Source organism: Bactrocera tryoni, chromosome 1 (genome assembly GCF_016617805.1).
Source record: "Bactrocera tryoni isolate S06 chromosome 1, CSIRO_BtryS06_freeze2, whole genome shotgun sequence".
NCBI classification, from domain to species: Eukaryota; Metazoa; Arthropoda; class Insecta; order Diptera; family Tephritidae; genus Bactrocera; species Bactrocera tryoni.
In genome coordinates, this window is record NC_052499.1 from 5,196,904 (window position 1) to 5,217,216 (window position 20,313).

The window sequence follows — 20,313 nt, forward strand, 5'->3', positions numbered from 1 at the left end:
CTGAAGTCTTCTTCTGTTCTGACTACAATCAAAACACACTGAAGCAGCTCTTGCCTCAACGTTCGTCAATAAACTCGTAAAGCAAGCGCAGATATATAAAAAAGTAATTATTTCTAGCTATTCAGTTTAGATAAAATGCCAACTTCCACGGAAAGTGTATAAAAATAATGAAATTATTCCGTCTTTTTCTAATTACAGTAAAATTCGTCTGACTAAACGTGCAACGCAACAACAAAAACCAGCTGCAGATAAGGGTAAGTTATAAGCGAATTTCCAAACTCGCTTATCTCCTGAATCATATTTCTGATTTATTACTAAAATTTAAGCGAAATTCAATCAGTGCAATTAATATAAATTATGGACAGCAGGCAATTTAAATTAATCGAAAGCGAAATCTCATTGCGCTACACACTCAATGAGAGCCAAACAGGCAAGAGTTCACAGCGCGTTATCTGCTAATAAAAGAAACGCAAATGGTCTAGTCGAAATTGCAGACGAACAAACAGCAAACGAAATCTTATCAACTTTATGAAATTAGCATAATTGGGTGTATTTTTTGTTGTTGTTGTTGTAGTAAGCGTAAATGAATATTTGGTTTGCATGTGATTAATTTTCGTCATGCACGAACGCCGACGCAGACAGTGACGCATCAAACGCGCTGACCTTCCCCCCAACCGCGCTGCCGGCAAGGTAGACAAACAGGCAGCACCACAGCAAAGGCAAAGGCAGCAATCCAACTGGAACTCCTTAGTAGGCGGTGAAAGCACACTGACGGATGGCGTCTTGTCAATAAGTGATTGTCTTCATGCCTTTACACGCCATTTTCCGTTTCATCGACTGCTATTTATTCCTTTGTTAGGCCATGTCTGCGCAAGCGCTGTTGTTGTTGTAATTACTGTAGCTATTGTTACCGCTACTGCGTTGCCTTGGCGAAGAGTGCGGGTTACGCATGCTGTTCGCTAGCGTCTGCTTTTGGCCATTCTGCATGTCATCATCTTAATTTCGCAACGATAATTTGTCTTACTACAAACTTGGCATACTTTTTGGCGCATAGACTTTTGTATAGATAAAAGATATAGCTAAAGCAAAGCGGGCTTGTGCTGTAATTCTTTTTCTGCTTGGACTGCCAGACGATTTTCGTCACAACTCTGGCAGTAACTTTGTGCACGGCTAGACTTTTTCTAAAGAAAAATTTAAACAAGATGATTGTGCCTTATTCACACAGAAAGATAGGAATATATGGATGAAAAGGATGGGAAGAAAGCTATACAGATGCCCGCGGCGATAAATCAGCAGAAGCTAACAACCTTCATGAGATTCTGAATAATTTCAGAGGGTATTCTTATATTAAAGCCCACCTACTCGAAGGCGTAGTGAAAACGAATGCTCATGACGGTCGTCATGTGAGCATGGATTTAAGTTTAAGTTATGCATTGAGTTAAGCAACAAATGCGTTGATAGGGAAGATTTGTTATGAACGAGCCTTCATTTTTCTCTGTTTGGTGTCCATGACATCTGTCAAACATATTCAATAACCTAGCCGTCATTGAACAAACTAGATACATCACATCTTTTCATTGTGTCGAAAATGTCAAATTTTCTACCGAAATGTGATGATTTTTTACGGAAAGCATTAATTTTTTGTTCCCATTTTAAGAAAAGTGGTTTACAGACGCATCGTATAATTGTCGAGGCATGCTATATCAGAAGCAACATGCAAAAGATAGTTTCAACGCGGGTATGTGAGCTCTCTGGCTAAGAGGTCTAGTGGGTGTAAGCCCGCAAATAACTAGGCAGCATCCTCAAATACCGTACGAAACGCGGAGCATACTCTTATTACGCATATGGTGTACGTGAAAAATAGGCCGCGACGATACGATTTGATTTCGAGGGCTTTCTCTCATATTTGGGCGCCGAATAGAGCAACTGACTTTAATACTCCGGCTAGCACTCGTCTCCTGTTTAGTTCTGGTTCACGCATATTGAGCATTAGCCGGGTTAGAGCTCTGCATACTTTTGTAGCTTTTTCATATGTATAAGCTACGTGTTCTTTAAACGACAATCTTGTATTAAGAACAATTTCCAAATATTTGATGGCCACCTTTCAGGCAGAATATAGCAACTTCTAAGGTTTTTCTGGCAGTAATAAGTACGGCTTCTGTCTTGCTCTCTGATAGGGTTAGTCCATTAGTTTCGAGACAGTCGCTAATTTATGATATTGTTGTGTTGGTTACCGTGACGATATCTTCTATGTGTTTAGCTATTACAAGCACAGAAATGACGTCTACACGTTTACGTTTTTTCGATACTTGGAGTCGCAGTACTTCATCATCGTTATATTCCAGAGTAGACCCCTGTGGCACTCCACCGGTGATTTTGTATTTTTTATAACACTGGTTTTTGTTATAACTCAGAGTACTAACGTTGAAATAACTAACCATCAGGCTGTAAAGATATGCAGGCACGGAGAAGTTTTTCAGCGCACTCAGAATACTAGGCCAAGATGGCATCAGAAGACTTTGGTATGTATATCATAAGCTTCTAGAACCTGGTGATACTGTTAATATTAATCGCTATAGACAGCAAATGATCAATGTAAACCATGGTCGAGTTGAAGCATCGGCGAAGTAATCTTGTTACACGACAATGTACCTGCACTTAACGTAAAATCGGTTTAGGATACAATCAAAGTACTTGGCTGGCAGCTGCTACCCTAGCCGCCGTATTCACCAGCATTACCGCCTTTCTATTACTATTTCTTTTCTTCGATGGGACACGCATTGGCCGAGCAGCACTTCAATTCCTACGCAGAAGTCGAACAGTGTCTAATTTTTGTTTTTGCTTTCTTATTCAAAATTAGTATTTCATAACCACAAAAAAATACTGCACCTAGTATTAGAACTTGTAGGCGCGTATTTCCCAAAAATAAAATTTAAAAAAATAAAATGTATTAAATTTATGATACCAAAAGCTTAACTGTCCGTCTGTATGTGCGCCCATAAGCCATTGAGAGCGAAGTGCCGACAAACACGAGCTACTCAAAAGCATTGCAGATAGCAGCCACACAGCGAAAACTAATTTCCGCAAAATTAACAGCTTTCGCAGCATCCACTGCACAAACAGTGGCACATACAAACGCGCACAGATCCACGCTTAGTTTGTCCAACGACAAGATAACCAAGAATTAAGCGCTGCTAACAACATACAAGCGCGGCATTTGGAAACCTTTTATAAATTGGCTAGCGTGTGTGCGTAAATGCACATAATGCCCCGCCCCTTCAAGCCATCCGCTGCCACGACTATTCATCTAAGCGGCATTGTTTGCATTGCATTAAGCGGCGCAACCGCGTTTGTTGGCGCACAGACAGTGCCGCGCCGCACCCACCCGGCGCCACAAAATGCTGCATAACTTAGTTGAGCATGGTGTCAGCAGCACTTGACGCACACACAAAAACTCAGCAAACTAACAACAATGCCAACAGCAAACAACGCAGCCAACAAACAAATGGCCAATTGTGCGAATAAAATAAAATTAAAAGCGACGCACTGCTTCCCGGTGCCGCAGCGCTTGCTTGTCAGCTTGTCAATGGCTGTGCTAGTGAGAGCCTGGCAGATTTTCGCATTTTATTTGCATCCGGTTCGGTGGCGCAGCGCTCCCAAAAGTATGCTACAAATGACACTTGAATGTTTATGGCATGAAAACCAACACTTGCCAGCACAAGCGCTAAGCGCGCTCGCCGAGTACATGAAAATGGCTGGCAATTGTCAGATAAATAGAAAGCAAGCACTTCGTAGCCGAGGAAGCGCCTCACATTGTCTGGTAATTGAAGAAAACTAAATGGCGCCAAGTAAAGTAATATCCAATACAAATGTCAGTATTTTTGAAACTGGGTTGGGTTAGGTTAAGTTTGATGGCTGATGCAGAGATCGCACTTGGACCACTGTTGGACATAATATGCACTACTTTGTAAAACCATAGAAATGAAACTCCTGTAGTTCGAACTTAAAAGTTAGCAAAACGCCTTGGGGCTAATGAAAATTTGCTCAGGCTTTCAATTTATATTCCCAGCAGTTCGGTGGGGTATCTGAAAGTGTGGGCTTCCTAGTGTCAAAGATTTAATCTTGCAAATGCGAGACAATCAGGAAGAATGTGCTGATTTGTTTTCAGCTCGTTATTTTCATATTTCTTCTGCAGTTGGCGTCCGGTAAGATGATCAACCTAACTGCGTGGACGCTGATAATGATAATGGCCTGTTATAATACCCACAACTAGGTTGAGGCTGGCCTTATTGAGGGCAAAGAGCTTACTGTAGGTTCGACCAAAAAGATCTTTCGACAGCACATGAATCGATGGTAGCCCAGAGCTGGTCAAATTACCGCAAAGCCCAGCTTTCCAGTTGTGAAAAAGACGAGCAGTGTGGACCGCTGATCCATTCCAAGTCTACTGATAGCGCTGCTAGGGTGCCTTTTTTAGAAGTTCGTCAGCACGCGATTATGCAGTGGTCTGGCACCCAAGATCCAAAAGGATCCAAAAGATCCGATGAAAAACCAAAGCGTGTGAGGACTTTCGAATGTTCAGGCATGTGTTAACTTAGATACTCTGAGTCTAATAGCAATTTTAACAACATCTATGAACACTATATGCAATTAAGTGCCATGGTTAGATCTTAGTGCACCAAACATGCTGATGAGCATTAGATCTTTGAAAAAAGAAGCCAACTACTAGTTTTATCAGAATTTCAAAAATTTTAACCGGCGCATATTTTCAGTCAATTTCAAGAATTTAAAGCATCCTCTCTCAGAAAATAAAGTAGCCTTTTAGGCGCCCTCGCACACTTTTGTCAAAATTATTCTCGACCATCATAATTCACAACAGCGATAGCATTTACGCGGCCTGAAAGTTCTCTCATTTAAAAAGCACATTTATTTTCGCTACTCCTTCGTATGTGACGCCCAAATGTATGCTGTAAATTTTGTTCAACAAACAATGGCATTAAGTTTTTACAATACGTCGGCTGTTGTGGCGCCGAGAGGCACAAAGCGCAAACATATTTTAGGCATTGTGTTTTGGTATGCGCCCTAACAGACCACCCACTATACGCTGTTATGTGCTTTCATGTATGTGAGCGCGTATATGTGTGCCTGTCAAGATGTACCGCTGTTGGGACCTGTGTACGTGTTCGTGTTGGCTTTTGTTTGCTTTGGTGATTTGCATGCTAAGTCTGAATTATGCTCGAAATTTGCGGTGCAGCGAAACTCGTTCGGCATAACTTGCCGCGTTCAAACACAAGCGCAGCAGGAATAGCAAATTATATAATGCGTCGATGGAGGGAGGGCGCAACGACTTCAGGCTCTAAGGCCACCGCCTGTGCACACATGTGGGCGTCTTTCATATATACATATATACATAATTCGCCTTATTGTTATAACTTCTTTGCGTTGTTTGCGAATGACAATTGAAGTTGCCACGCCGCACGTTCGTGCATTGTTCCGTTAATTTGCTTTTGTGAATATCGCCAAATGCACACAGCGTCTGTTTGTAGGCATTGCAGCTGATCTCGAACAAAATACCCAGCACAGCATGAAGCTATTCAGCGTGTGAGGCCAGTAGTAATGTAGTTTTTTGAAAAACAATAGAGTTCTAAAGAAGCTTCGCACTTAAAATGGTAAGAAATAAAAAATATATGAAAAGTATGTAGAGTTAGTTATAGTAGATTTAAAGTAGAGAAGATTTTATTCTTCTTGTTCGATCACGTTTTTTCATGGAAGCTGAAACCGCAAAAGAAAGGTAGGTTCTAAATGTATCTCCGTTTTACTAATGGCATCCGCCTACATATTCCAAAAATTAATGTTAATTGGTTTTCAGTAAGAGCGCTACAAAAGTACATTCGTTTTTTTTTGAATGGCCACCACGGACACGCTTGCAGAAGTCCAGATGCTGAACTCAATTTTCGAAGGTTTTCAAGCATAAATCTATAAATCACGTTCGATATTCGTACGAAGTTCATCAATCGTCGCTGTCTTGTTGGCATAAACCATAGACTTGACGTAAACGCACAGCAAATAGTCTGACGGCGTCAAATTGCCCGACCGAGGCGGCCGATTAACTGGACCATTTCGTGAGATAACACGTTCACCAAACTTGGTTTTCAATAAATCGATTGTATCATTCGCTGTGTGGCTTTTGGCGCCGTCCTGTTGAAACCACATATTGTCCAAGGCCGTATCATCCGATTCATGTCAAAAATATTCGGTTATCATTGTGCGATAGCGATTGCCATTCACAGTAACGTGCCGGTCTTAATCATCACGGAAGAAGTACGGCCCAATGGCGCCGTCGGCCCACAAATCGCACCAAACCGGAATTTTTCGGGATACAATGGTGACGCATGGAGTACGTGCGAGTTGCTGCTTGACCAATAACGCATCTTTTGCTTATTGACAAAGCCATTCAGCCATAAATGAGCCTCATCGCTGAAGATGATTTTTCAATGAAAATCTGGATCATTTTGAAGTTGTTGCTCAGCTCAATTCACGAACATAGGACGATTCTGGTAGTGAAGCGGCTTCAGTACTTGCGTCAGTTTGCTCTTCTAAGAATGTAGTCCAAGATTTTTTCGCAAAATTCGCCGCAACGACGTCACAGAAATGCCCAACGCTTGAGAACGACGCGTGAGCGACAGATTCCGATCTTTCTCAATTGTTGCACTAGTTACAACAATATTTTCGACACTAGGCGAACGGACAGCCGGACTCTTACATTCACATAGATTTTAAGTTGACTCGTCAACCTGATCATTTATTTTTACATTAAAAAATGCTTACAAGCTCATAGCTCCGAAGGTTTTTATCGACTTAAAATTTTCCAAAAATATTCTCAGATAACACAAAAAACAAAAACAATCGATTATTTTTAAATACACAAGTGTATATTTACTAGTACAGTTTAAAATAGAAGAACCAGTATTTGATATACAAACAAAGCTTCACTTTATCAAACGACTTTTAGGAACACAATATTATTAATATGCAATATTTCTATGCTAAAGTTGTTCTTGTTTCGTGCGCAGCGCCATTTTATAATTCTCTCAGACAAACAGTTAATTGATCAAACGAATCGATTTAAAATGTGTATACAAAATGTAGCCACGGCTCATTAAAGGGGAGGTCACTCCCAGGCCGCATAACTGCAGGACACTCTCAAGGGATCAGACAACCTCAATCAACGTGTACAATTTACCCACACACATTTACACACACAAATGCGCGCACACAAGTGCAATTAATATTTTATATGATATATTTTAAAGTAGATTTTTGAATGAATAGCCATTGGAGCTTGTGTGGCACATAAGTGATAATTAAAAAGCACGAAGCCATAAAGAAATTTTCATTAAACCGACCACAAAGCATGAAAGCGCGAAAATAATAATGTTTGCACTTGGCATGCCGACATATAAAGTACAAGCATATACATAGTATATAGATGGAAACCTGAAAATGGTTGGGAGGGAGGAGATATGGAAAGAGCCGAATGTTTCGCCCAGCACACAGAGTCATTAGCAGTACATATACACACACATTCAAACTTACTTGTATATATTTATATATAGCACATATGCAGTCGATATATATATATATATGTATATGTAGCGGCCAACCATAACGGAAGGCTATTATTTTCCCAACTCCATGGTAATTGGTGCATATCTACCTTGCAACAAGCTGGTTGTTAAATGACGCTGTTGTTTTACGCACCGAATATGCGGAGCAGCAATAGTTTTTGGCGCACAAAGTAATGCCGCAAAACACGCACTTTGCCCCCAAAAGTTTGCAGCAAGGCAACATTTTACATTTCATATTTGCGGCGTAAAAAAGTGGAGCAGTAGACGAAATGCGCGAAAAAGCCGCGTAAGTGAAGCCTGCGGAAATGTAATTAAAAAACCACAGCGAATGAGACGATGCAAAGTGCAGCGAAAACATTTTTCATCACGAGTCAGCTGGTCATACATCAATGCAAGCTCGAGCAGGTTTTTCATTTAGTTTTGCTCAACACATTTCCTTTACCGCACGAGAATTCGTTAGGCAGTGTCAAATCAGTTAAGTGCTTAGCGTTTGTGGTTTTAGTTTTTGCTACACGGCTCTTAATAAGAGTCGACACACAGGAGCAAACAGAAAAGCTCGCTGACGAAACACCAATAAGACAAATTTTGGATACTCAGATTATGATTATATGAAGCATAAATTTTTAAATAAAGCAAGAATCACACGTCGCCGGTCAGCTAGGGTAGAACGCTAGAAACACTTACCCTTAGCAAAGTTCATCTTACTGCAGTCGTTGGGGCCCAAACACACAAAATTATCTGCTGCCTGAAGTGTTCTCTCAATAAATCCACTGATTGATGTGATGTGTGTGCACTGCGCGTCTCACACCACATATGCACATTTTATAAATATCAATCACTAATTAATGGAAACGTTTTAATGGGAGCACCACTTTTTGCGTGTGTGAATCAATTATATTTAATGCACCCAAGCGTTGCAACGCACTCACTTTGCGCAGCGCCATTTGTTCTCACAAAAGTTTCTGGGTCAGTTACTGGTATTGTGGTTGTTGTGAGTATAAGCTGGCCGGCGATGGCAATTCAGTGTCATGTGGTTTTTCAACGAAGCCCAGTGGGCATTTGATAGAAACAGCGAAACGAAAATGTGGCTGGGCAGTAAAACTCAGACTATAAAAATGGAACTACTACCTGTGTTCGATTGATTAGAGAGTGCATTAAGGACATGCATCCGGCCATTAGTGAACTTTAAGGCTGAAAGTGCAAAAAATTTAACTATTATTGGAATTGAATCCTCTAAGTTGAGCCGAGTCCGTCGACGTGAATGCTAAGCCCTGTTAATGAACTGCTAAGAGGTTAAGGCTAGTTTCCACCAAAAGAATATGTGATATTCTCAATATGCGGACCATCTAGACGTTTCATGGCTAAGACATGTCCTTAATGAGTGTTTTTACCTAAGCAAAGCAGCGTGTTTTGGAGAAGAACAACTAATATCAATCAGTTTGGCATTATTCGTTTCAAAGTATCCTAAAAATACCGCTTAATTTTGTTATATTAGTCTGCGAAACTATTTTTTATAATTCATTTCGAAATAACGCTTTACTGCTACAAAGCAATTTTGACCAACGAAACTCGAAGGCATACTTTTCGGCGCTCTAGTGGGGCCATAAACAATGAACAATGTCTGAAACTTGCGTTGAAATATGCCATCATTCGAACTGTCAAATATCGTCTCCGTATCAATGCGCTGAACCATAAAGTTTGAAAATCAACAACCGTTACGGCATTAACAGCAACAACAGCGACGACAGCTGTGACAACGTTGACAAGTATTCAACTGCATTTTCAATAAACCACAGAGAAAATGTATACTCTTATATACCAGAAGCGGATTCATTAATTTATTGCTATGCAATTACAATATAAGTGTGTGCGTGAGTATGAGTATGCATGTATGAGTGCACATTTAAGGCAAATATGCACACAATTCTTAACTTGCATTTTACAATAATCGATAAAAGCGTATTTGTGAGGAAGTGTGGATATTGAAGACTTCTTAACCACACTCAATTTTACAGAGCAGGCTGAACACGTACAAGGATTAACTTTTATATTTTGCGATAAGAGAACTAAAGCAAGTTGCGAGAAGGTTACCTTTATAATTCGTAATTCGAGAACAAACACAACTTTTAAAACCGCTTTATAGATTTTCAAAATATTCTCCATTTAGATCTCTACAACTTTGCATGCGTTTGTACAAACAGTCGAAGCACTTTCTCTACTTTGGTTGAGGGATCACCAAAATAAGGGTTCTAAACCATCAACTGTCCCTTCAGGTGGCGAAAAGCGTTGAATCATCAGTCCATATTTTTTCAAAAATGATGCCAGCGAGAACGTAACCGTCAATGGAGACCGTAATCGCGCCATGATAGCCGACTATTTGATGCCTGAAATTGAAGTTCGTGATATCGGTGACATTTGGTTTCAAAAAGACAGCGCGACTTCCAACACATCGCTTTAATCAATGAATTTATTGAAAGAAAACTTCGGTGTGCAAATAATTTTACTTTTTGAACCAGTCGATTGGCCACCGAGATTGTGCGATATCACACCGTTAGATGAGCAAATGTAAAGTCTAAAGTACGTATGTATATGCGGCCAATCCCACTTCGATTCAGGTTTTTGAACAAATCCAAATCATCGAGAGTGTCATTCGCCAGCTATCAGTCGAAATGCTGGAACAAGTCATCGAGAATTGGACTCAACGGATGATCCATCTGAGACGTAACCGCGGCCAACATTTGGTAGAAAATTAAAAAAAAAATGCTACAGAATGTTCTTTCGAATGTTAATAAAAATTTCTCATTTTTATTCGACAGGATATCTCCACCAAATTTATCATTGGGTTTTACCCTAGGCAGCGCTACTATCCCTGGAGATATTTTGCAGATCGGACAAATATAGCATACAGCTGCTATACAAACTAATCGGCGAAAATCTATAAGAAATGCCGCTGGGAAGGTTGTTAGAGCTTTTGTGCAGCTGAAGCTAAATTTTTCTAATTAAAGTAAATAAAACATATTTCTAGATATACTTATATTGTCATAAATGCTTTTGTAAATATATAATTAGGAATTTTATATAGTATATAGGTACAAAAAGTAAGTATATAATATTGCGGCGTTTTTATCCATATCGCTACCCTAGCCTCCATGATTTCATTTAAATTTTTCCATTTTCTATTTTGAGCTAGAAAACGAAGTAAGTCGTCCACAATAAATGAACTGAGAAAACTTTTATGAAAGCGTCTTTACACTGCTCGCCTACTTTCTTGACAGTTGTCGACTTATTCCGGCGTTAAGTGCAGCAACGAACGAATGAAAAGCAAGCGCCAAGAGTCTGTGGCAACAAATTACGGAAATCAATATATACGCAAACAGGTGTATGCTCAGCGTCGCGACTGTTGCGCTGAATTAATTAAAAGTTTGCTGGCAAGGACCTACATAAATTATCATGACTACAAGCGCACATAAATTGAAGCACAACACTTGGCACCTCATCTACTTTCCATTTACTTGTCATTGTGTTTGTTATTGTTCGTCTGTTTGCTGGCATTGTTGTTGTAGTAAGAAGCGTTGTTACTTGGCGGCACATAATTTTTCACAAAAGCACGTGAAACATAAAGGTAAAAATGAATTAGTAACCGAATGCAGCCAACAGCGACAACATGTCATTTGACAGGGCAACTAACTATGGTGAATTACAACAGCACAAACAATAACAAACGCAATTGGAGCAAAAGTTTCGACCTGCCACATTTCATATTGCCAGATTCATGGGCAACGCGCCACCGCCACTCACGGCCTAATGGCACTTTGGCGTGCGGCAACTTTGCAGTTGGTTTTTGCTTTTGTTTTGTTTTGTTTTGTTTTGTATTGTCTCGGTTTGATATTGTTTAGCGTAGTCTATTTACAGGCGCTTGAACTATTGTTCGCCTCTTAACTGCTTTGGCTTTTGTTCGAGTATTTGTTGTGGCGGCGGCAACATTTTGGCAGGTGGCAGCACAATTGTGCCCAAACAAATCACCTGTGCGTTTTTTGTTGTTGTGCCAAAAAGTCACCGACAGCGCATCAGCTGTCTGCACAGCTCGTCCACTGCGGGCAAGGCGGCTGCCTTTGTTGCGACGACGATTTGGCGCTAAGCCAAAATTTGGTGACCACTTCTGTTGGCAGCAGACAATTTGAATTTTTGTGGCAGCAATAATGAAGTGAAATGAGTGTTTAGTAAAGCTGTGGCAATAATAACAACAACAATAGCAATGAGTGTCTAATTCAAAACAATATAATTTAGTGGCGGGCGGAGAAATGTGGGAAATCGCCGTTAATTGACGAGCGTATTGAAAGAGCAGCACGCTTGAACGCTTTTCAAATATTGTAGGTTGTCAGTAATTTAATATTGTATTTAGTTACATTCATAAAATGAACTAATATGCGCACTACAGTGGTTGAGCACTGTTGAAAATATTTCTAAGATGTGTTGACATCAGCTCCAAATTTCGATTCACTAACTTCTTGGCTGATTTGCAGATATTTTTTTGCATTTCGAAAACATACATTCACGTACTTTTAAAGAATAAATTGGGTTTTTGTGTTTCAGATGATCCAAGCATGAGAAATCGTGACCGCCAGTGAAAAAACGCATCTCATTCACACAGCCATTTCTCCGATAGATGTCATCAAAAAGTTCCGAAAAATTTTTTTTTACACTCCACGATATACCTCATGATATGTGAAAAAAGTTCTATTGTATAATAAAAATTTCTACGAAACCCTACTGACCCCTTTATATATCACCCCTTACTTCCAATGCGCTAGTATTTTTCAAGTTTTTTTTCACAAGTGTACGTTTAATTGTTGTTGTTATTTACATTTATCCACAAGAATGTCCAAAGCGCTCTATTAAATACATCCTAGAGAGTGCCAAGTGTTATGCTTACGAACACTTCAATGAGTGGAGATAAAATTTTGTTTACTTTTATATGACGTATATTTAAAATTGGCTAAAGCTATCAACTATACTATATATGTTGTGTACATAAACGTATACATGCACATATCAAATATATAAGTGCACATGTCAAATTAAATAAATTCGTCATGCCAAGCAGCTGAGCGATTCCGAAGGCAATGAGCTAGCACATGCCTGAGCTTAGCGTTATCTCGGATTTCCACTCGAAAATCTGCCATTCAACTATACTGGCAATTCAACCGCAGGACTTAATGCTATCAGAGCCATAAATTAGTTTCTTGTTGCCCTTCAACACACGCTTTGCCTGCACTGCCAACAAGGCTTTACAAGTACTTCATGGCATATATTTTCTGAGTCTTCCATTTCTTCGGTCGGCGACCAGCGGCGATGTCATTGACTTCTGTTTTACTCTCCTTGCGGTTGACAACAAAATGATTTGATGGATTTATGCGCATTTGTTGGTGTATTTGTGTACGCACTCGACCAACAGATTGATACAGAGATGTGCATGTGTGTGACCATGCATTTGCGTACATGTGTGGTCATCTCAAGACACACAGCCACGGACTTGTGTCCGACCGACTCATATTCGAGTACATTTTTATTCATCTCCCGGCATCTTGTCAACTCGTTTGTTGTGGTTTTTTTTCCATTCGCATTTGCTTTTCGATTTTCCCTTGGGTGAGGTTAATGCATTTACTTGTTTATTTAAATTGTTGCAAATGGATTCCGATATGCATAGTTTAGTTTCGAATTTATGCTTCTTCTGCTTGGCAAGGTTGTGTGAGTATGTGTGTGAGTTGATGTGTCATTCATCTGGACTACAGTCGGAATATTCCGTTGCCAATTTAAACAAGCATATGTTTGCCAATTCGATATGATAGCAGACATTTCGGACGATTTGCATGCATGTCGAAAAATTCATGACTTAAACGAACACATACACACATTCCGGTAAACATTATTCGTTCTCATGCGACTTTTCACTGAAAGGATTTTGTAGTATCGAAAATTCTCCTTGCTTTTTCCTAAAAGGGAAGTAGTTCTTGCTTGTAGGGCTTCCCTCTGTGTAGCGTCAAATGACGTTCATAAGTATTAAAACAAGAAGAAAAGAATATATTACCCTTCATAAGCTGGATTTCTTATGGCATGAAGCTATATATGACAGTTATGGTATATGCCATAGTAGTCCATTCTGCACAAATTGTTTTTACCACTGGCTTGGACAATATTCCTTGCCAAATTTCGTGAAGACATCTCGCCAAATAGCTTAAAAGGTTTTAATACAAAGTTAGGTTAGGTTACGTTCGATGACTGATCCAATGATTGCCATAAAAACAGAACTTCTATTTCAGATGTTAAAAGTCGTCTTAAGAGCGTCTTACGATCAGTATAAATTTGTCTGCTCGATGGGACATCTGAAAGTGTGAGCTTCTAACTTTTTCAGCCTTGATCTTGCAACTTCCGGACACTCTAAAAGGAATTGTTGAGATGTTTCCGTGTCGTATTCTTCCAAACAGCTGCTGCCGCTCGCATCCGTTAAGATTATTAACGTTACAACGTAGACGCCGACTTACTGGCGTCAAAGAGCTCACTGGAACTCTTACGATCGATATTGGGCCAAAAGAATTTTGCGACAGCGAGTAAACCAATGATAGCCCAGCGCTGGCCAAACTTTCGCGATGTCCACCTATCCAGTAATAAAAAACACAAGGAAAATGCAGCACTGCTCCATTCGAATTCAAAGGACAGCGAGGCTAGGATGCCCATCTTAAAAAGCATATCGGTTTTTCAGCTTTACCGTACTAATCTTAACCCAAAGTGACTCGATGCGTTTAATAACAGAGTTAGGGCGCTGGATCTATGGGTTTACGCGAGTTCAGCAAACGTTGGTCAACAACCTGCACATGTGCGGTTGCAAGAGCCTTCTGGCCCAGAGTAGAACGAAGAAGGTTCAGTGAACAGCTACCTCTTAGGAAGACTCACATCGCGGCAAGAGACCCTCTAACTATCCCACTGGCACTCACAGAATGAGGCTAAAGATTTCGGAGGACGCAACTTGTCAAATTTAAAATAAAGAAGTAAGCCGGAAACATCTAGACACTTTCTCAACTGTCCTGCTTTAACTTTTGACTGAGGTTAAGTATTCCGTTGTCACAATTTAAGGAATCCGACGAATTGATTGAATTAAATTGACAACAATTGTGGCAGGGCCAGAACTAATAGGTATGGATCGAAAAGACTATCGCGTATGACATAAACATACCTAGGAGTTGTGGGCACTAAAACGGACAAGCGTCTTTACCAGTCCTAGTGAGAATATTCGTGGCTTCACGAGAAATCAGCGTAATTACCTAACCTAATCTAACTAGCCTTGAACGCTCGGTTAGTGATTAGTTTCTATATCCGCATATGATTAATTGAAAAATACTTTCTTATGAATGTTGTGATCCTTTCCAAAAAGTAGTGGGAAATGGTGAAGTGGACAGGAATACAGGGATAAGTACATACATATCTAAACGGATTTGTTCAAACTAGATAATCAATTGGGAGGAGGTATCTTTTCAACGAAATTAGATCCAGAATCGATTTACTTTTACCAGACCACTGAAGTGTCTTCCAAGTGCAGATCACGGCAATTAAAGAAAGCCTTCTTGTTTTGTCAAAGAGTGTGCTCTCAACAAGAAATATATCTATATTTACAGAAGGCTTTGAAAACACTGAAGCCTCTAAGGGTGAAGGAATACCATGGCCTCTTGGTGGATCTAACGTCCTAGTTCAAGACAAACTTGCAATGCGTTGCGCGACTTATTCATATCCCATATATTCATATCCCAGGTGACTGTGAAGCAGATACACTAGCAGAAGCAGGCATCAACCTTCAACTAGAAACCGAAAAATATGAAATTTATACATCTCTGACTTCTGGTAGATATTTAATCGACAAATATGTTATAGATATAGCTGAGCTCCAGTAGAGTCAATCCCCAACTTGTTCAATTTGTGGCCTGCTAATTCTAATAAAATTGAAAAGGAATGACATAAGAACTCTAGTCGAAGTGCTAACAGGACACTGTCTAATTGGCAGACATGCCAGCAGACTGGGCTTTCAATACAATGACTACTTTAAAATCTGGCAGGAGGTATAACAAAAAGTCACAACAGAACGTGATCTATGCGAATAATCATACAAGACTTTGTATAAGTAAATAATGCTGTTGTTGTTGTAACAGCAGAGAATATTCCTGAAATAATTTCGAAGCTAGTTATCGCATGGGTATTGCTTAAAAAATCTGTTTCTAATAATTTTAAAGCCACACAACGAACCAACGTGGCATGCATGATGAGATCAATAAGCCCTTTGCGGCGTCTATCTTCATATTATTAAGTTTTCATAAGAATAGCTAAGCAGCTAGAATTTCAAGGGAACGCTAAAGAATGCAATAAATAAATACGCTTGATGATAATCGGTAACGATATGTACTTAGGAGAGGCATATAGGAGGTACTAGGTTACAGCAACGGTACAATATTGGAGCCACTGGAACCATTTCAGTCTTGAATTCCACCCAACGCCATCGCACATATTTGTACGTATGTGCCACACTGTGTCGCCTACCAAAATCGAATAAATATTCTATACACTGCTTTGTGTGAATTGCATAATGCAGACTTGCAATGTCGTCAGCATGCTCACATCATCACCGACATGATGATAATCCCCAATGTCAACACACATCGGTACCAACAACAGTAACAGCCAGCAGTATTTCGTAGGTTTTGGACGATTATGCGCATTTTAGCACACTTCCTTTATTTTCTTCAAGGAAAAAATCAAATATGTATGTGTGTACTTGTTATACTACAAAGAGAATGCAATCTCCATTTTATTTGATTTTCCGTTCGTGGTTGCCAAAGTCATCAGCGCCGCTTTCACAAGGCCCACCAAATTGCATTTTCGAAGAGTTTCCCCGAACGCTTCCTCCGTCACAGTTTCAGCCTCATCCTCAGCTTCATCCTCAGCCACAGCCTCAATTTCAAACTTAGCGCCAACTTCACCCTCAGTCCTCGCAGCCCCAACCTCAGGCTCGGCCTCAGTCTGTAGATGAGCGCTTCACGCCACACCAACAACACAATCGCCATCACACTAACGACACTTGGCAGCCATATTGCGGCACTTATGGCCGTAAAAAGCGCCGATAAACATTTGGCAAATGACTTCCAGACAATGGAGCAAATGCCACTTCAAACTAAAGCATACACGGACAGCACTTGCACTTATGATAATGCAATAAAAACACTTCGCAAATACTGTAAATGCATAATTCCTGTAAGTGGTGCTCCAAAGTATAAAGTGTGCCACAAATTCCTATTCCGGTTCCAAGAGGCGGTAGTTTTGCCCAACGTGCACTTTCATTAACAATTACTTTTCTTTATTAATAATGCAAACTCGTCGAACCCGGCACGTAGTCGACGAGCCATAATAGAGGCGGGAAATTGTTGCTGTTGTTATTGTAGCGGCGGAAGACATCCCTGAAGTAGTTGCAGAAATGCTGCCCGGTTGCCAGTAATTGGTGGGCTAAGCGCTTGGGCTCGTTCCGTTTTCGTAGGCCCGACTGACTTGGGAACGGAGTAGCGGATAAATAGAGGTATGTCGTCCTTTTCCCGACAAATCAAGCTGTGTACTGATATCTATTTGCAAAACGAAGCGCCGGTTCGAAACAAAGAGCCCGGCTGAAACGAATAACCAAACTGAAACACAGACCTGTTCCAACGACAGTTGGGTCTACGTAACCAGAACGGACCCGGATTTTTTTACCCCGCCAAGGACTGTCAACTCGGCAGATCCTGCCGCTACAACAGAAACAACCAGCCTCTGTACTTTCGTATAGAAGATCAAAATTATGAAGCCGACATTTACCTCATAATGCAATAATAGATGAATAGATGAAAGCGTCTCCAATGTGACCCTCATAGCTTGCACTACCCTTAAAGCATTTGCAAAAAATTCGCTTCAATAAATTTCAATAACATTATCATGAGTATGCGCCTTTAATGTTAAAAATAACCACTTATTTCAAACCCACCCATTGTGAAGCCTCCACTTGGCAGCATTTGCGACTACCAGCCGCCAGTGCGTCTTCAATTCGCAATTTCCTCTCGTATTCATATTTAAATTTGCAATTTCCTACGTCCAGCTTGCAACAACTTATCTACTCAAAAGCAACTAAAGCGTAAGAAATTGCAAAAATATTAGAATTTCCTTTAGTGCAGCAGCATCCCGTAGGAGCGTCACAATTTCCTTACCTTCTTGTGCACTGCTGCTGCAGCCACATGAAAAAAGTAGTTAAATTTCAAAGAAATAATAAAAAAATTTAAAGAAAAAAATCTTAAGAAATGCATAAATGTGTTTCGCACGCACCGATATGGAGCCTCTACCCGAGCCCGAGCGAAGCTATGGAAGCCGCTTTGCGCCGAATGCAACAGTTTCGCCAGCAAAAAGGGCATAACGTAACAAACGAATAAAATTAGAGGAGTATCCCTAAAGCGCTCCTGCATTATGCTGGTTATTGCAAATCCTGCAGCTTGATTTTTTTTTTGTCGTCGAGGAAATGGAATTTTCTGGAATATATTTCTGCATTTTGCTGTTGTGCCCAACAGGGTGTATTAAGTTTGCGCGATGTTTGTAACATCGAAAAAGAAAAATCAGAGAATCCATAAAGTATACACCATAGATAAATGATCAGCGTGACAAGGCGAGTCGATTTTATCACGTCATACAGACAGGCCGACAGTCCCAGTCCTCAGTATTTATGTTAACTAGTCTTTTAGTTTTTGAGATATCGCAATGAAATTTAACACCCGTCCTTTACTCACCAAAACGCTATTTATTTGTGGGTATGGCCGATTTCGGGTGAAAATAGCATATAGCAGCCATGCAAACTGATCGATCGGAATTAACTGATTATATGGAGAACTTTTTTATTAGAAGAGATATCTTAACCAAACTCGACATGAGTTATTTCTTTAAACAAAAACGAAATCTCCTAAAAAATTGTTCAGATCCGATCACTATAACATCTAGCTAATAAACAAACTGACTATTTGAAGTTCTTATAAGGAATCGTTTGTATTTGTGAAGAGTATTCTAGCTTCGGTGCAACCGAAGTTAACCATTCTTCTTGATTTGGTTACAACGTCTGCTCTTTGCCTTTACTTGGTTCTTGCTGCGTCATATATTTGTTGACGCTCGCTGCCGAAAGCAAAGTTCTACCGCTGGGAATTGTCTTTCACCACTTTCGCCGCATTATACGGTATTTGGTGCTTTCTTAGAGGTTTTAATTTTTGTAGTTGTGTGTCAGATTGCGCGTTAAGTGCACCACATCGGCGTTTGTTTATCGCGCATATTTGTTGCTATGTTTTCTGGCGTTTGTCAGTCAGTCGGGCCTTTGTTTACGCTAAACACTCCCAGCAGCTGTTCAAGCTTGATTGCTTTTGAAGAACTCTAACGCCGACTAAAAAACAAATCTTGGCACCCTGCCTATGTATACCATAGCCGCTGCACAAAAATATCTGTTTACTGTGTACTGCTTAAATTCGATTTTCTGTCGCTACGTATTTTACTCCCACTATGTCCAGCACTAAGAAGTAATATTTCCACAACGCACAATTGCCAAGTCTCAGCCAAGGCATTCGTAAGTTTTTGCTGTGCCTATACATCCTACTCTGCCGCCATCTCAACTCCCTCAACGCAATTGGTTTTAATTCTTGGTAAGACGCCTTTTACCGCTGTTGCCGCCTCTTCTATCGCTTGCCAGCCTCACTACAATTGCGAACACGTTTCCGCCCACTTCTTGCTTTAAACGCGTTTATATAATTTCTTGTGTGTATTTACTTGTTATCATTATTAGCTGCTGTTTTCTTTATGTCGGAATGCCAGCCCCACGTCTCTTCATCTAAGATTGTTTATTCAACTTAAGTAACCACAGCACAGGCTTCCGGCACTCCGCGTCTTGTGCATGACCGCTCGTCTTTAGCAGCTTTTAGCTCATTTTTTGGTTTGCTCGCAAATAGTTTTGTATTTTTTAAACCATTTATTCTCATTTTCGCTGCCATCGCATCCAGAAGTTGTTTACTTTATCGAATTTCATTTGTATGTATGTGCTTACCATTACCATGGCGCTGCCACTTACAACGTTGCCCTCCCTCCCACATCTGTTTTATAACGTTGCCAGCACACATTTTAGTCGCTTTCTTCCATTCATCCATTGTTTTTGCTTTTTTTCAGAGTTGCTGTAAAATTGCCGTCGACTTCATGACTTCCTGCATTTCCTTACTCCCACGCTTCCTTTCTCCGTTGCTCTATCTGTCTTCAGTATTTTTGGTAATGACATTGTTTACTTAGCGGTCAATATGCTCGGTCCGTTCTTATTCCACCACAACTGAATCCTGCACACAATATTCTCTTTGTGCTTGTATTTTATTTATTTTTCTCCAATTTCATTTTCAATAAAATTAAATACACTTTGTGTGCTGTAATGTTTCTTTGATTCCATGGATATTGAAAAATATGCGAGTTTGTATGAGCACGTTGCCTCCGAGCGCAGGGGCGGTTCAAACTCAGTTTCAGTGGGATGCTTGCAGTTAACAATAATAGCGCACGTATATTGATGGTAAATACAGCTAAGAAGAACGCGACACGCTGCCGCTGACAATTACAAAGC

At 40.2% G+C, this 20,313-nt stretch overlaps 1 protein-coding gene across 1 annotated transcript in view; it reads left to right on the forward strand.

Annotated features, from left to right (window-relative positions):
- Window positions 1-196: 196 nt before the first annotated feature.
- LOC120773428 (neuroligin 4-like) overlaps window positions 197-20,313 on the forward strand; it is a 141,087-nt gene continuing 120,970 nt past the window's right edge. Inside the window, exon 1 of the mRNA XM_040102312.1 lies at window positions 197-254. The gene's annotated coding sequence lies outside the window, so the exon portion shown is untranslated. The remainder of the gene's footprint in view (window positions 255-20,313) is intronic.